At 37.4% G+C, this 15,630-nt stretch overlaps 1 pseudogene across 1 annotated transcript; it reads left to right on the top strand.

The window, feature by feature from the left end:
- Positions 1 to 1,183: 1,183 nt before the first annotated feature.
- Positions 1,184 to 3,174, top strand: LOC116550027 (annotated as a pseudogene). Its single transcript, XR_004268209.1, has one exon. The product of XR_004268209.1 is annotated as a bifunctional methylenetetrahydrofolate dehydrogenase/cyclohydrolase, mitochondrial pseudogene (transcript).
- Positions 3,175 to 15,630: the final 12,456 nt, after the last annotated feature.

Genomic DNA, 15,630 nt, shown 5'->3' with positions numbered 1-15,630 from the left:
ATCCTCATTGTGTGCCACACGTCTCACGCTCTGCTTCAGCCTTGCTGTCTTCATACCTCCAGCCTTTCCACCACACAGCTTTTTACATGCTTTTCTTTTCTCTTTCCCTTACTAACCTCCATTCATTTCAATTCTACCTCAGATTCCTCAACCAAACTACCAAACACCTCTGTTTGTACCATTAATCACAATGCAACAAGGGTTATAATTGTTAAGTGATCATCACAGTATCTATCTCCCTACATAGATTCTAAGTTCCATGAAGGCAGGGATTCCCTGTTTCTCCTTATTGTCTCCCCAGAAATAAGCATAGGATCAGGCAGGAGAAAGTAAGAAATATCTGTTAAATAAATAAATTCATGAATAAATAATACTAAAAATATTACTGAATTAAAATTTTTAAGTAGATAGATGGATGGAGATGGGAAAGTCCTGAAAGCCCTGTTTTCTTAATTTCACAATAAGAGAATGGATCTGAGAAAAAGGAGACAGAACTATCTAAGATTTTATTGCACACCTTAAATTATCCATGGAATCAATATTCCAATAGGAAGGAACTATTAAATAAAATACTTTAACTGCATATCATAAGTGCCTATGTTCACTAGTGTAGATATACATAATTTGATTTGAAAAACATAGCAAACATTTTTTAAAAGTTCTTTTTCAACTTCATTAGTGATGGAGAATAGATAGCTTGGAGAGAAAACATAACCTTTAGCTCCCAGGGAGGCACCTCTCTGCTTCTACTGCCAGATATTTTTCTGCTAAGGTTTCACTACATCGTTCAATTATAGACTGATCTTTCCCCTTTTGTGCTTAACTCTGGGGGCAAAAAAATGAGATTTCACCAAATAAGATTTTAACCTGAAAATGCAAAAATCCATATATAAGAATAAAAATTTCTGCCACAATATAGGAAATAAAAATCAGTAATGATCAAGAAAATATTCATAACTACTAAAAGACGAGAAAGATAATAAAAATACTTTGAAGGTCTGACAGAAAATTACAGACTAGACCTCCTGGCAGGGTCACCAGGGCAGGCTCTGGCTACCACTTCCTCAAGCCCGCATTGGCTCCCCTGCTGCAGCCTGCCCGTAGCTGCTCCCTCCCCCTGCACCCCTTCCACCTCACTGTAGTCATTTCTGGAAGGAAACTGGCCCAGCAGATCACACAGGAAGTAGGAAGTGAGAGAGTGGGTGTTATTCCAGTAACAAATGACCACACCTGAGCATGATCCGGGTCAGCGAGAATCCTGCAAGTCACTCCTATATCCTCAACAAAACCAGAGCAGCTGCAGATGTGGGAATCAACAGTGAGACAATTGTGAAACCAGCTTCAATTTCAGAGGAAGAATTGTTGAGTTTACTCAAGAAACTGAATAGTAATGATAATGTAGATGGCCTCCTTGTTCAGCTGCCTCTTCCAGAGCATATTAATAAGAGAAAGACCTGCAGTGCTGTTTCTCCAGACAAGGATGTTGACGGCTTCCGTGTAATTAATGTAGGGCGAATATGTTTGGACCAGTATTCCATGTTACGGGCTACCCCATGGGAAATAATTAAGCGAACTGGCATTCCTACCCTAGGGAAGAATGTGGTTGTGGCTGGAAGGTCAAAAAATGTTGGAATGCACATTGCAATGTTACTGCACACAGAAAGGGTCCATGAAGGTCCCGAGGGTGATGCCACTGTTACAATATCTCATCAATATTCTCCCAAAGAGCAGCTGAAGAAACATACGATTCTTGCAGATATTGTAAGATCTGCTGCCAGCATTCCAAATCTGATCACAGCAGATACCATCAAGGAAGGAGCAGCAGTCATTGATCTGGGAATAAATAGAGTTCACAATCCCGAAACTGTCAAACCTAATTGTTTGGAGATGGGGATTTTGAAGGAGTCAGACAAAAAGCTGGTTATATCACTCCAGTTCCTGGAGGTGTTGTCTCCATAACAGTGACGATGCTAATGAGAATACCTTTATTGCTGCAAAAGAAAAGGGAGGGAGCTGAGGCTTGAAGCACAAGAAGTGCTGAAGTCTAAAGAGCTTGGAGTAGTCACTAATTTATTGTGTCTTCTATGCCACAAGCAGAACTCCAAGCCAGATCAAGAAGCAAAGCAGGCCAATAGAAATGCAATATTTTTAATTTATTCTACTGAAATGGTTTAAAACGATGCTTTGTATTTGTTGAAAGCTTAAATGGGTAGGTGTTTGTGCACATAGCTCGGTAGTACCTCACCAGGGAGCATTCCAGGATCGCGCAGGGTCACGTGATCTAGCCAAGAACAGCCATTAACCTATTGATGAACATGGGAGACATTGTCATATTGGGAGTGGACGCTTAACTTTGTCAAGCACCTCAGTTAAACATTTGCCTTTTCTAGAATTGCATTTCCCAAGTGCTATTCCAGTAAGAGTTGATACTCATTTCAGGTACTAAACCTTTTAGGTTCAACTGATTAAACCAAAGGAAAAATGTTGCTAGAGAAGATTAAGGAAAAGATGAAAAATAAAAAATGGTAATAATTGAGTAGAAAAAAATTACTCGAATTTATATATGGATTGATTGGTAACCAGGTTTATCTAAGTAGAACTGAATTGGCTTGGATAAAAGAAAAACTACATGTTAATCATTTACCTACGCTGTCATTTTGAAGCTTAGTCAGTCATTGGGAAAACGTTTAGAATTGTTCCTTGCTATTAGGCCTCATTTTATGTATGTTACCCTTCAGTAAGTTCTCCCCATTTTAGTTTTCTAGAATTTAAAGGCTTATTTTATAGATTATTCATGTGTATTATCATATTTGGCTTTTGCTATATACTTCATTGGTAAATTTTTGTATTGCATAGTTTCTTTGATATATCTTAAAACCTATTTTTGAAAAACAAACTTGGCTTGATAATGATTTGGGCAGCGTGGGTAACTATGCAACTTATTTTTCCACCAAAGAATTGTCAGCAGCTGCCTACTTTTCTGTGATGTACCCTGCTGACTTTTCCAGAAAAATTTTAAGAGTTTGAGTTAATATCGAATTTAATCAGACTTTCTGATTAAAGGTTTTTAAAAAAAAAAAAATAAAACACATCTGTCTGGTGTCTTTAAAAAGAAAGAAAATTATAGAATAAAATAGTCTCATTGCTTTCAGCATTTAAGCTTGAGACCTTTTTTCCCCCTCAGAAAAATGTTTAAATGATACTAATTGAAATGCTTTTGGTAGAAATAAGTTTTGCTAAAAAACACATCTTAGATTTTATTTTGAAATATGTATATATTATCTATATTATTCAAATATGTGTGTATACAAAAATGATAGCTGTGCGAGGTAATGCATATGTTAGTTAGCCAAATGTAGTCATTCCGCAATGTATATATACTTCAAAACATCATGTTGTACATGGTAAATATATGTCATTTTATCTGTCAATGTAAAAAATAAGTTCCCCTGATACCAAAACAAGACAAGGACACAACAAAAATAGCAAACTACAGGAAACAATATCCCTGATGAACATTAACAAAATACTAGCAAAGTGAATTCAACAGCACATCAAAAAGACCATTCATTATGTTAAAGAGGGATTTATCCTGGGGATGCAAAGATGGCTCAACATACGCAAATCGATAAACATTGATTTGCATTACCTAACATTAATAGGATGAAGTACAAACATTATATGATCATCTCCACAGACACAGAAAAAGCATTCAATAAAATTCAACATGACTTCATGGTAAAAATCTTTAACAAATTATATATAGAAGGAACATATCTCAACACAATAAAGGCCATATACAGCAAACCCACAGTTAACAGCATACTGAACAAGGAAAAGTTAAAAGCTTTTTCTCTAAAATTGGGAAGAAGACAAGGTTGCCTACTTTCACCACTTCTATTTAAGATAGTACTGGAACTCCTAGACAGAGCAGTTAGGCAAGAGAAAGAAATAGAGGGCATTCAAATTGGAAAGGAGCAAGTAAAAGTGTTCCTGTTTGCAGATGACATGATCTTATGTATACAAAACCCTACAGACTCCACCAAGGGACTGTTAGAAAAATAAATTCAATACAGTTGCAGAATACAAAATCAACATACAAAAATCAGTAGTATTTCTATATGCAACAGTAAAATATCTGAAAAAGAAACCAAGTAAGAAATCCCATTTACAATAGCTACAACATAATAAAATACCTAGGAATAAATTTAACCAAAGAAGTGAAGTATCTCTACAATGAAAACTATAAAACATTGATAAAGGAAATTAAAGATGATATTAATAAATGGAAAGCTATCCCGTGCTCATGGATTAGAAGAATTAATATTGTTAAAATGTCTATGCTACCCAAACAATCTTCAGATACAATGCAATTCCTATCAAAATCCCAATGACATTTTTCACAGAAAAGAAATCCTAAACTTTGTATGGAAAAAAAACAAAAAGACATTTTGAGTATTATATTTTCAAATTATTCAGAAATAGAAATAAGACAAATATGTTCTCTCTACTCTGGTGCATTGTCCAATTGGTCTATTTTTCTGAAATTTCATTAATGAGTGTCATCTTCGAAGTTTCACATTAACGTTATATCATGTATTAAAATTACAATGTATTCCTTATGTATATGTATATATTACTTTTACATTTTTGCTTTTGATTCTAAGACAAATTTATTTTTCCTCACTCATACAAATTAGATGACAAAATAATCTCATAAACCAACAATATGATTATAAACGAAACATTTAACATTGCCTAAGGAATAAGTATCAATTTTGTGCTATGAAGATGACTATCCATCAGATTATTCCACTATAATATCTCCGCCTTGACGAGACTTCAATTATTGTAGCTTCTGGAAATTAGATTTGCGGGGGTATGTAAGAGATTTCAGGATTTTTAATCTAACATTTAACCTGAAACTGAACATTTAACCTTAAGAAAAATTAGATCTCAGAACTTCATCTCACTTGAAATCACCTCAAATAAAAAGATATAAGAATAAAGGAAAAAGCAAAAATAAACTGCTGATACAGGGAAAATTTTGCTGCCAGGAAATCAGTTCCAGAGGATCAGTCTGCCTGAGGCCCATCTTGACTTCATTCATAACAAAGGTGTGTAAATCAGTGCTTATTTTAATGCTCTATCTAGTCTATCTTTATACATTATTATTTTTTTTATTTAATAGAGTATGATGAATGCTCTTCTTACAAATGAATATATCGTTTTAGATTTGTTTAGTGTTGATAAGTATTTCGCTATGTTGCATCAGTATTTCTTAACCTTTTGGAGGAACCATTCCAGAAACTTAGTTAAAGGAATGAACTTTTTCTCCCAGCAAAACAAATGTACACAAATTAGCACAAATTTTGCGTAGGGTTTTGAGGTGTTACTGATACCCTTATGTTGCCTTAGGGAAGTCCTTTCTTAGAATTCAGTTCAGGATCTGTTTAAACCCACACTGCTTCTACATTTTTCAAATAATGACAAAGGAATCTATAAGAATGTGGCAAGATTGATTTTCTACAAGGCACATCTATAACAGAAATGTTGTTCATTATGCTGATCTTCTTGCCAGCAAAATGATGTTAGTGATATTTATTCATTAATTCTTGATGAATATATATATTTACATATTACCAAGGTTGAAACAAAGGAAAAAATGTTAAGCACAGCCAGAGAGAAAAGTCGGGTTACCCACAAAGGGAAGCCCATAAGACTAACAGCAGATCTTTCTGCAGAAACACTACAATCCAGAAGGGAGTGGGGACCAATCTTCATTCTTTTTTTTTTTTTGAGACGGAGTTTCGCTCTTGTTAGCCAGGCTGGAGTGCAATGGCGCAATCTCGGCTCACCGCAACCTCCGCCTCCTGGGTTCAGGCAATTCTCCTGCCTCAGCAACCCGAGTAGCTGGGATTACAGGCACACGCCACCATGCCCAGATAATTTTTGTATTTTTAGTAGAGACGGGGTTTCACCATGTTGACCAGGATGGTCTCGATCTCTTGACCTCGTGATCCACCCGCCTCGGCCTCCCAAAGTGCTGGGATTACAGGCATGAGCCACCACACCCGGCCCCCCAGTCTTCATTCTTAAGAAAAGAATTTTCAACCCAGAATTTCATATCTAGACAAACTAAGCTTCATGAGAGAAGGAGAAATAAAATCCTTTACAGACAAGCAAATCCTGAGAGATTTTGTCACCACCAGGCCTGCCTTACAAGAGCTTCTGAAGGAAGCACTAAACATGAAAAGTAACAACCAGTACCAGTCACTGCAAAAACATACCAAATTGTAAAGACCATTGAGGCTGTGAAGAAATTACATCAACTAATGGGCAAAATAACCAGCTAGCATCATAATGGAAGGATCAAGTTCACATATAACAATATTAACCTTAAATGTAAGCAGGCTAAATGCCCCCAATTAAAAGACATAGACTGGCAAATTGGATAAAGAGTCAAGAACCATCAGTGTGCTGTATTCAGGGGATCCATCTCACATGCAAAGACACACATAGGCTCAAAATAAAGGGATGGAGGAACATTTACCAAGCAAATGGAAAGCAAAAAAGAAGCAGGCGTTGCCATCCTAGTTTCTAATAAAACAGACTTTAAACCAACAAAGATTAAAAAAAGACAAAGAAGGGTATTACATAATGGTAAAGGGATCAATGCAACAAGAAGAGCTAGCTATCCTAAATATATATGCACCCAATACAAGAGCACCAGATTCATAAAGCTAGTTCTTAGAGACCTACAGAGAGACTTAGGCTCCCACACAATAATAGTGGGAGACTTTAACACCCATTGTCAATATTGGACAGATCAATGAGACAGAAAATTAACAAGGATATTCAGGAATTGAACTCGGCTCTGGACCAAGCAAATCTAATAGACATCTACAGAACTCTCCACCCCAAATCAACAGAATAGGCATTCTTCTCAGCACCACATAGCACTTATTCTAAAACTGACCACATAATTGGAAGTAAAACACTCTTCAGCAAATGTAAAAGAATGGAAATCATAATGACCAGAGTCTCAGACCACAGTGCAATCAAATTAGAACTCGGGATTAAGAAACTCACTCAAAACCACACAACTACATGGAAACTGAACAACCTGCTTCTGAAAGTCTATTGGATAGATAATGAAATTAAGACAGAAATATGTTCTTTAAACCCAGTAAGAACAAAGACACAACATACAAGGATCTCTGGGACACAGCTAAAGCAGTGTTTATAGGCAAGTTTATAGCACTAAATGCTCACAGGAGAAAGCAGGAAAGATCTAAAATTGGCACCCCAACATCACAATTAAAAGAACTAGAGAAGCCAGAGCAAACAAATTTAAAAACTAGCAGAAGAAAAGAAATAATTAAGATCAGAGCAAAACTGAAGGAGATAGAGACATGAAAAACACTTTAAAAAATCAGTGAATCCAGGAGCTTGTTTTTCAAAAAGATTAACAAAATAGACCACTAGCCAGACTAATGAAGAAGAAAAGAGAGAAGAATCAAATAGAAACAATAGAAAATAATAAAGGGATATCACCACTGATCCCACAGAAACACAAACTACCACCAGAGAATACTAAAATACCTCTATGCAAATAAACTAAACTATCTAGAAGAAATGGATAAATTCATGGAAACATACACCCTCCCAAGACTAAACCAGGAAGAAGTTGAAACCCTGAATAGAACAATAACAAGTTCTGAAATTGAGGCAGTATTTAGTAGCCTATTGATGAAAAATAGCCCAGGTTCAGATGGATTATCATCTGAATTCTACCAGAGTTACAAAGAGATGATACCATGAATTCTGAACCTATTCCAAATAATAGAAAAAGAGGGACTCCTCCCTAACTCATTTTATGAGGCCAGTATCATCATGATACCAAAACCTGGCTGAGACACACACACAGAAGAGAAGATTTTAGGCCAATATCCCTGATGAACATTGTTGCAAAAATCCCCAATAAAATAGCGGCAAATTAAATCCAGCAGCACATTAAAAAGCTTATCCACCACGATCAAGTTGGCTTCACCCCTGGGATACAAAGCTGGTTTGACATATGCAAATCAATAAATGTAATCCATCACATAAACAGACCAGTGACAAAAACCACATGATTCTCTCAATAGATGCAGAAAAGGCCTTTCATAAAATTCAGCCCTTCATGCTAAAAACTCTCAATAAGCTGGGTATTGATGGAACATATCTCAAAATAATAAGAGCTATTTATGACAAAGCCACAGCCAATATCAGACTGAATGGGCAAAAGCTGGAAGCATTCCCTTTGAAAACCAGCAAAAGACAAGGATGCCCTCTCTCACCACTCCTATTCAGAATAATATTGAAGTTTCTGTCCAGGGCAATCAGGCAAGTGAAAGAAATCAAGCATATTCAAATAGGAAGAGAGGAAGTCAAATTGTCTCTGTTTACAGATAACATGATTGTATATTTAAAAAAATTCATCATCTCAGCCCAAAAACTCCTTAAGATGATAAACAACTTTAGCAAATCTCAGGATACAATCAATGTGCAAAAGTCACAAGCATTCCTATACACCAACAATAGAGAGCCAAATCACGAGTGAACCCCCACTCACAATTGCTACAAAGGAATTAAAATACCTAGGAATACAGTTTGCAAGGGATGTGAAGGACCTCTTCAAGGAAAACTACAAACCACTGCTCAAGAAAATAAGAGAGGACACAAACAAATGGAAAAACATTCCAGGCACATGAATAAGAAGAATCAATATGGTGAACATGGCCATACTGACCAAAATAATATACAGATTAAATGCTATTCCCATCAAGCAACAATTGACTCTTCACAGAATTAGAAAAAACTACTTTAAATTTCATGTGGAACCAAAAAAAGAGCCCGTATATCAAAGACAATCCTAAGCAAAAAGAACAAAGCTGTAGGCATCACGCTACCTGACTTCCAACTATACTACAAGGCTACAATAACTAAAACAGCATTGTACTTGAACCAAAACAGATATATAGACCAATGGAACAGAACAGAGGCCTCAGAAATAACACCACACATCTACCACCGCATGATCCTGACAAAAACAAGCAATGGGGAAAGGATTCCCTATTTAATAAATGGTGCTGGGAAAACTAGTTAGCCATATTAAGAAAACTAAAACTGGACCCCTTCCTTACACCTTATGCAAAAATTAACTCAAGATAAAGACTTAAATTTAAGACCTAAAACCACAATAACCCTAGAAGAAAACTGAGGCAATATTATTCGGGACATAGGCATAGGCAAATACTTCATGACTAAAACACCAAAAGCACTGGCAACAAAAGCCAAAATTGACAAATGGGATCTAATTAAACTAAAGGGCTTCTACACAGCAAAAGAAACTATTATCAGAGTGAACAGGCAATCTATAAAATGGGAGAAAATGTTTGCAACCTACCCATCTGACAAAGGGTTAATATCCAGAGTCTACAAGGAACTTAAACAAATTTACAAGAAAAAAAAAACAACCCTATCAAAAAGTAGGCAAGGATATGAACAGACACTTCTGAAAAGAAGACATTTATGCGGCCAACAAACATGAAAAAAAAGTCATCATCACTGGTCATTAGAGAAATCCAAATCAAAACCACATTGAGATACCATCTCATGCCAGTGAGAATGGTGATCATTAAAAAATCTGGAGACAACAGATGCTGGAGAGGATGTGGAGAAATAGTTAACACTTTTACACTGTTGATGGGAGTGTAAATTACTTCAACCATTGTGGAAGACAGTGTGGCAATTCTTCAAGGATCTAGAAACAGAAATACCATTTGACCCAGCAATCCCATTATTGGGTATATACCCAAAGGATTATAAATCATTCTACTATAAAGACACATGCACACATGTGTTTATTGTAGCACTATCCATTTTGTAGCAAAGACTTGAAACCAACTCGAATGCCCATCAATGATAAACTGGATAAAGAAAATGTGGCACATATACACCATGGAATACTATGCAGCCATAAAAAGAATGAGTTCATGTCCTTTGCAGGGACATGAATGAAGCTAGAAACCACCATTCTCAGCAAGCTAACACAGGAACAGAAAACCAAACACCACATGTTCTCACTCATAAGTGGGAGTTGAACAACGAGAACACATGGACACAGAGAGGGGAACATCACACACCAGGGCCTGTCAGGGCATGGCTGGCAAGGGGAGGGAAAGCATTAGGAGAAATACCTAACGTAGATGACTGGTTGATGGGTGCAGCAAACCACCATGGCACATGTATACCTATGTAACAAACCTGCACCTTCTGCACATGTATCCCAGAACTTAAAGTATAATAATAATAAAATAAGTAAATAAAAAATTTAAAATTTTTGCAACAGTTGGAGAAATGAGCTCCAGGCTTGGCCTGAGCAGTAGCTATAAAATGCTTCTCCACTGGGTGTGGTGGCTCACACATGTAATCTCAGCACTTTGGGTGGCAGAGGCGGGTGGATCACCTGAGGTCAGGAGTTCCAGACCTGCCTGGCCAACACAGTGAAATCCCATTTCTACTAAAAATACAAAAATTAACCAGTGTGGTGGCGGGCACCTGTAATCTCAGCTATTTGGGAGACTGAGACAGGAGAATACCTTGAACCTGGGAAGGGGAGGTTGCAGTGAGCCGAGATTGCGCCACTGCACTCCAGCCTGGGCAATAAAGAGCAAAACTCCGTTTCAGAAAAAAACGTTCTTCAAAACCAAAGAAGCTAGAAAATAGACAGTAAAACTCCGCTGCAAAAAAACCTCTTATCAATATGACTTTATCACAAACAACAAAGTTATATCAAATGTATAAAATGTCTCCATATTACTCATGCCTTTCAAATATTACAGCATAGCATATCACTGGCAAAACCTGATTTGTATCAAGAAATTCAGCAGCAACAAAGAAATCTAAGAAATGTAGTCTCTGTCTGTGTCTTTCTCTCTCCCTCTCTCTTGACTCTGTAGCACATAAATGCACCACACTATAGGGAGGAGGACATGGAGTTTGACAGGGTCAAACAATAGCATTCTTCACAAGGAGTCTGTTGTTTTAATTAATTCAGCAACAGTGTGCTAGTTGGCTTGGAGTTACAGATTCACTGAATAAAGTTGGCAAGGGAAAAAAAATCACCACCAGTTACTTCCCTCTGGCTCACATGTCTGCATGCACGTGGTGTGTTCCAGAGTAGCAGTCCTAACACATGACTTTTTCTTTTTAGGGTCAGTATGGTAATCATTTATTTCCTTTATAATATATATTCCAATGTTTAAGAAAATTCTTTAGCAGCCAAACTTATACTGTGGCAACCTTTCAATTCTTCTTTAGAGGAGGGAACAAAAGCTCAGTATGCCTTTGAATTATTTTCAATAGAAAGAAACTGGAGAGGAAGAGAAAATAGGCAAAATGCCACAAAATCAACAATTTTTGAAAGCATATAATGATAGGGCTTTTAAAAAAATTGATGTAATCACTAAAATTTCATAATTTTTGAATATCATTAAGGAAATATTGCCTATGAGTATTACATGAACAAGAATAGCATACACATTTGGTTAATCGTCAATAATCCATTCATCCAGTTTATGTATAGCCATAGCCAGTCTACTGCCCACATCCCAGCCTACATTTTGCTTTTCACAGTCCTTCCATTTGGAAATGAAGGTTGGGATCCTTGCCAGTAACAACCACCTCCAATGTTTTCAATATTGCTACCGTCACCCTGGCAACACAGAAGACAGGACATAAATAGTTGCTCTGCCAAACATATCCATTGCCTTGTTATTCTTGCGGGAGTTGGTGTTGTCAGGGGAAGTTTATACCAAAGTTAAAAGTAAATTTTGACTTATCAATGGCAAGAGTTTCTAAAATGTGCATTGATGCTTTATTTATTTAGTTAAGTAGAAGTGTAAATAAAATATAAACTCCATGAGGGTTGAGAAAATACTTGTCTTGCTCCTCAGCTCCAGTAGATGCTCAGGAAATATTTATTGAATGGGTGAATTTGTTCAATGCAAGTATGGGTTTCTCAAGTCAAAGTGTTAAGTTTGACATTGTTTATATCACCACATTGGTAGCATTAAAATATTTTTAAAATCCTGATCCAGAATAATGTTTAAACGGCAGAACTGTTAGTGGATGCAGAGATTACTTAATCTAGTTTCAGTTGTACTATCTGGTATACATACAAAATTGTATGTATAACCAGATGTAAGAAGAACGACATTTTAATTTTCCCTCAACTCTCACACAGCCACTCAATACAATACTTCTAACACCAGATGTGGATTTTTCCCTATATACCAAGTAATTTTCCAGCAGACACCAGCTGAGTGTTCTCTAATTCAATTCGGACGTTAGCTACCCAGAGATAGCATCCGATTCCACAGGTTAAGGGCTCAATCCCACAACACTGCACCCCACTTCAGAGGCAAATTGCAAGTCTCAGATTGTGACCTGTACTTCTGACTGACTGGCTGTCATTTGGGGTTCCGATGATACCCTCTTTGGTTTCAATTAGTTTGCCAAAGCAGTCCATACAACTCAGAGAAACGCTTCACTAACATGTACCCATTTATCATTGAGGATATTACAAAGGATACGGATAAACAGCCTGGTGGAAGAGATGCATAGGGTATGAGAGAAGAGACGCAGAGCTTCCATGTACTCTCTGAGTGCACCGTCCTCAAGGAACCTCTACGTGTTCAGCTGTCCTGAAGCTCCCCATACCCAGTCTTTTAGAGGTTATATGGAGGCCTCATTATGTCGGCATGATTGATTAAATCGTTCGCCATTGGTGATCAACTTAATCTTCAGTCCTTCTCCCTACCATGGAGGCCAGGGGATGGAACCTAAAGTTCCAACCTTCTAATCACATGGTCGGTTCCCCCGGCAGCCAACCCCATCCAGAGGCCATCCAGAAGCCCCCTGAGAGTCACTTCATTAGAGCAAAAGTTGCTCTTGTCACTCAAAAAATTCCAGGGGATTTAGGAATTGTGTCAATTGTTTCTGTCATAAAGGAAATTAAAAGGTCTTAGGAACTCTGTCAGGAACTGGGGTCAAAACGCAAATGTAAGAACAAAAGATTCTTCTAGAACCGCTATCCATGAGAGTTTTGTGCAAGGAACCAGGGAGCAGACAACAAATAATACATTTCTTATATCACAGCATCACACTACACTTGTTATTAGATATTATCAACACTCTTGACATTGAATTAGGTGTTTTTTATACATTTATGGCATTTTAACCTCCCGCTTGCCGTATGTGGTAGGTATTTTGCAAATCAGAAAACCTAGACTCTGAGAGGTCAGCAAACTTGAGCACATTTACTCAGCTTGTCAGAGGAGAGGGGGCAGAGTGTGAACCCAGGTTCATCGGGTTTCAAAGCCAGTGCCCATTCTGGTCACAAAACTGCCTCTCTTGGTGTCTCTCTTCAATCTCTAGAGCTCTTTGGGCTTTTCTGGAGTTAGAAAGCTAATCTGGGAGTGAGACCACAGTGCCAACCCAGTCTCACTTTCTTCGAATCCCTGCCATCCCCTCTCCTTAGTGGTGATCTTGGCACCTTTTCCCTAATTTAGAAACTCCTCATTTTCAGTGAAGAAGGACTGTGTTAAATACAGCAGTAGGCATTTCCCACATGTTTATTGGAAGTCTCTTTTTGAAAGTAGAACTGGCTTTTTTTGGAAATGGCTTGAAATAAACCATGTGTAGACTGGGCATGGTGGCTCACTCCTGTAATCCTAGTACTTTGGGAGGCTAATGTAGGAGGATTACTTGAGGTCAGGAGTTGGAGACCAGCCTGGGCAACATAGTGAGACCCCATATCTACTAAAAATAAAAATAAATTAGCTGGGCATGCTGGCACAAGCCTGTAATCCCAGCTACTCAAGACAGAGGCTAACGCAGGAGGATCACTTGAGCCCAAGAGATTGAGGATCCAGTAAGCTATGATTACACCCCTGTGCTCCAGCCTTGATGACAGAGGGAGACTCTGTCTCAAAAAAAACAAAAACAAAAACCTGATAACAAAAAGGTAAACCACAAGTATAATACATTTTGCATCATTTTAGAAAGAGAATAGTATGACATTTAAAAAGTCATTAAAGAGATAGACTAATAGAGAAAAAATAAATACATCACTAATTTCCCAGAGAAGAAAACACTGGCATGGTAGAAAGAACATGAAATGTGGAATCAGAGATCTTGAGTTTTAATCTTAGATCTACCACAAACCAATTTTTCTCACTTGGACAAATTACTGAAAGCTTATTTCTCTTATTTCCAAAATGGTTAATTACAATCTTTGGCTTTCAAGAATATTGAATTTAATTGTCTACATATGGAAATTCGTTGTAAATGGTAAAGTGCCACACAAATCAAAGTTATGGGTGATAATAATATTGCTGTTATTGTGTTAATTCTAGGATAGAGCATAAAGTGTTCAACATTCCAATTCTACAAATGACAAAACTGAAGCATAGAGCAGTAAGGTGGAAACAAAGATTCCCAATAAAGGTGAAATAAAAAGAAATTTGAAAATAGATGAAAACCAGTGTCCCTTAGGATCAGTATATTCCAGTACACTAAACCTGACTATACAAAAATGTCAGCCCTTTCATTCTATATTCATGATTAAAGTTTTCTTAAAAACTGAAAAAAAGAAAAATAATGATTGCAAATGCTGTCTTTCTGACTAGAAAGGTAAGTCCAATTTGTAAGATAATAAATATTTGCAGAAGAATTGTAGTGTTTTTATAGAGTGGGGTCAAAAGGGGATGATCGCAACTACTGTTTTTTATTAAAGCAATGGTGTGGGTCGGAAGTGCCTTTCCAAATACTGAAAACAGGTCTGACCTGAAGACGAAATAAAAAAGTTGGAGGCATGAAGAGCATTTGATGTAGGCCAACACTTCAGAAATCTGAGACAGCGTAAAGTGGATATTTGTGACCTATGCTGATGCCATAGAGGGTGGCTTGAACAGCAAACGTTTGTTTCTCGCAGTCTGAAAGCTAGTGATATGGTTTGGCTGAGTCTCCACCCAAAATCTTATCTTGAATTGTAGTCTCCAGGTGTCGATGGTAGGGCCAGGTGGAGGTAATTGGATCTTGCAGGAGGTTTCCCCCAGCTGTTCTTGTGATAATGAGTGAGTCTCACGAGATCTGATGGTTTTACAAGCATCTGGCATTTCCCCTGCTTGCATTTATTCTCTCTCCTGACACCCTGTGAAGAGTTGCTACAACCATGATTGTAAATTTCCTGAGGCCTTCCCAGCCATGAGAAACGGTGAGTCAATTAAACCTCTTTATAGATTACCCAGTCTCAGGCAGTTCTTGCAGCATGAGAACTAACTCATACAGTAAATTAATACTGGGTAGTGGGGTGCTGCTGTAAAGATACTTGAAAAAGTGGGAGCGACTTTGGAACTGGGTAACAGGCAGAGATTGGAACAATTTGGAGGACTCAAAAAAGACAGGAAGATGTGGGAAAGTTTGAAACTTTCCTAGAGACTTGTTGAATGGCTTTGACCAAAATGCTGATAGTGATCTGGACAGTGAGTCCAGGCTGAGGTCGTTTCAGACGGAGATGAG

This window comes from Sapajus apella, unplaced genomic scaffold, assembly GCF_009761245.1.
Source record: "Sapajus apella isolate SASKATOON/1434 unplaced genomic scaffold, GSC_monkey_1.0 scaffold7, whole genome shotgun sequence".
Taxonomy (NCBI): Eukaryota; Metazoa; Chordata; class Mammalia; order Primates; family Cebidae; genus Sapajus; species Sapajus apella.
The sequence above is the reverse complement of the archived record's forward strand: the minus strand, read 5'-3'. Positions and strand labels throughout refer to the sequence as shown.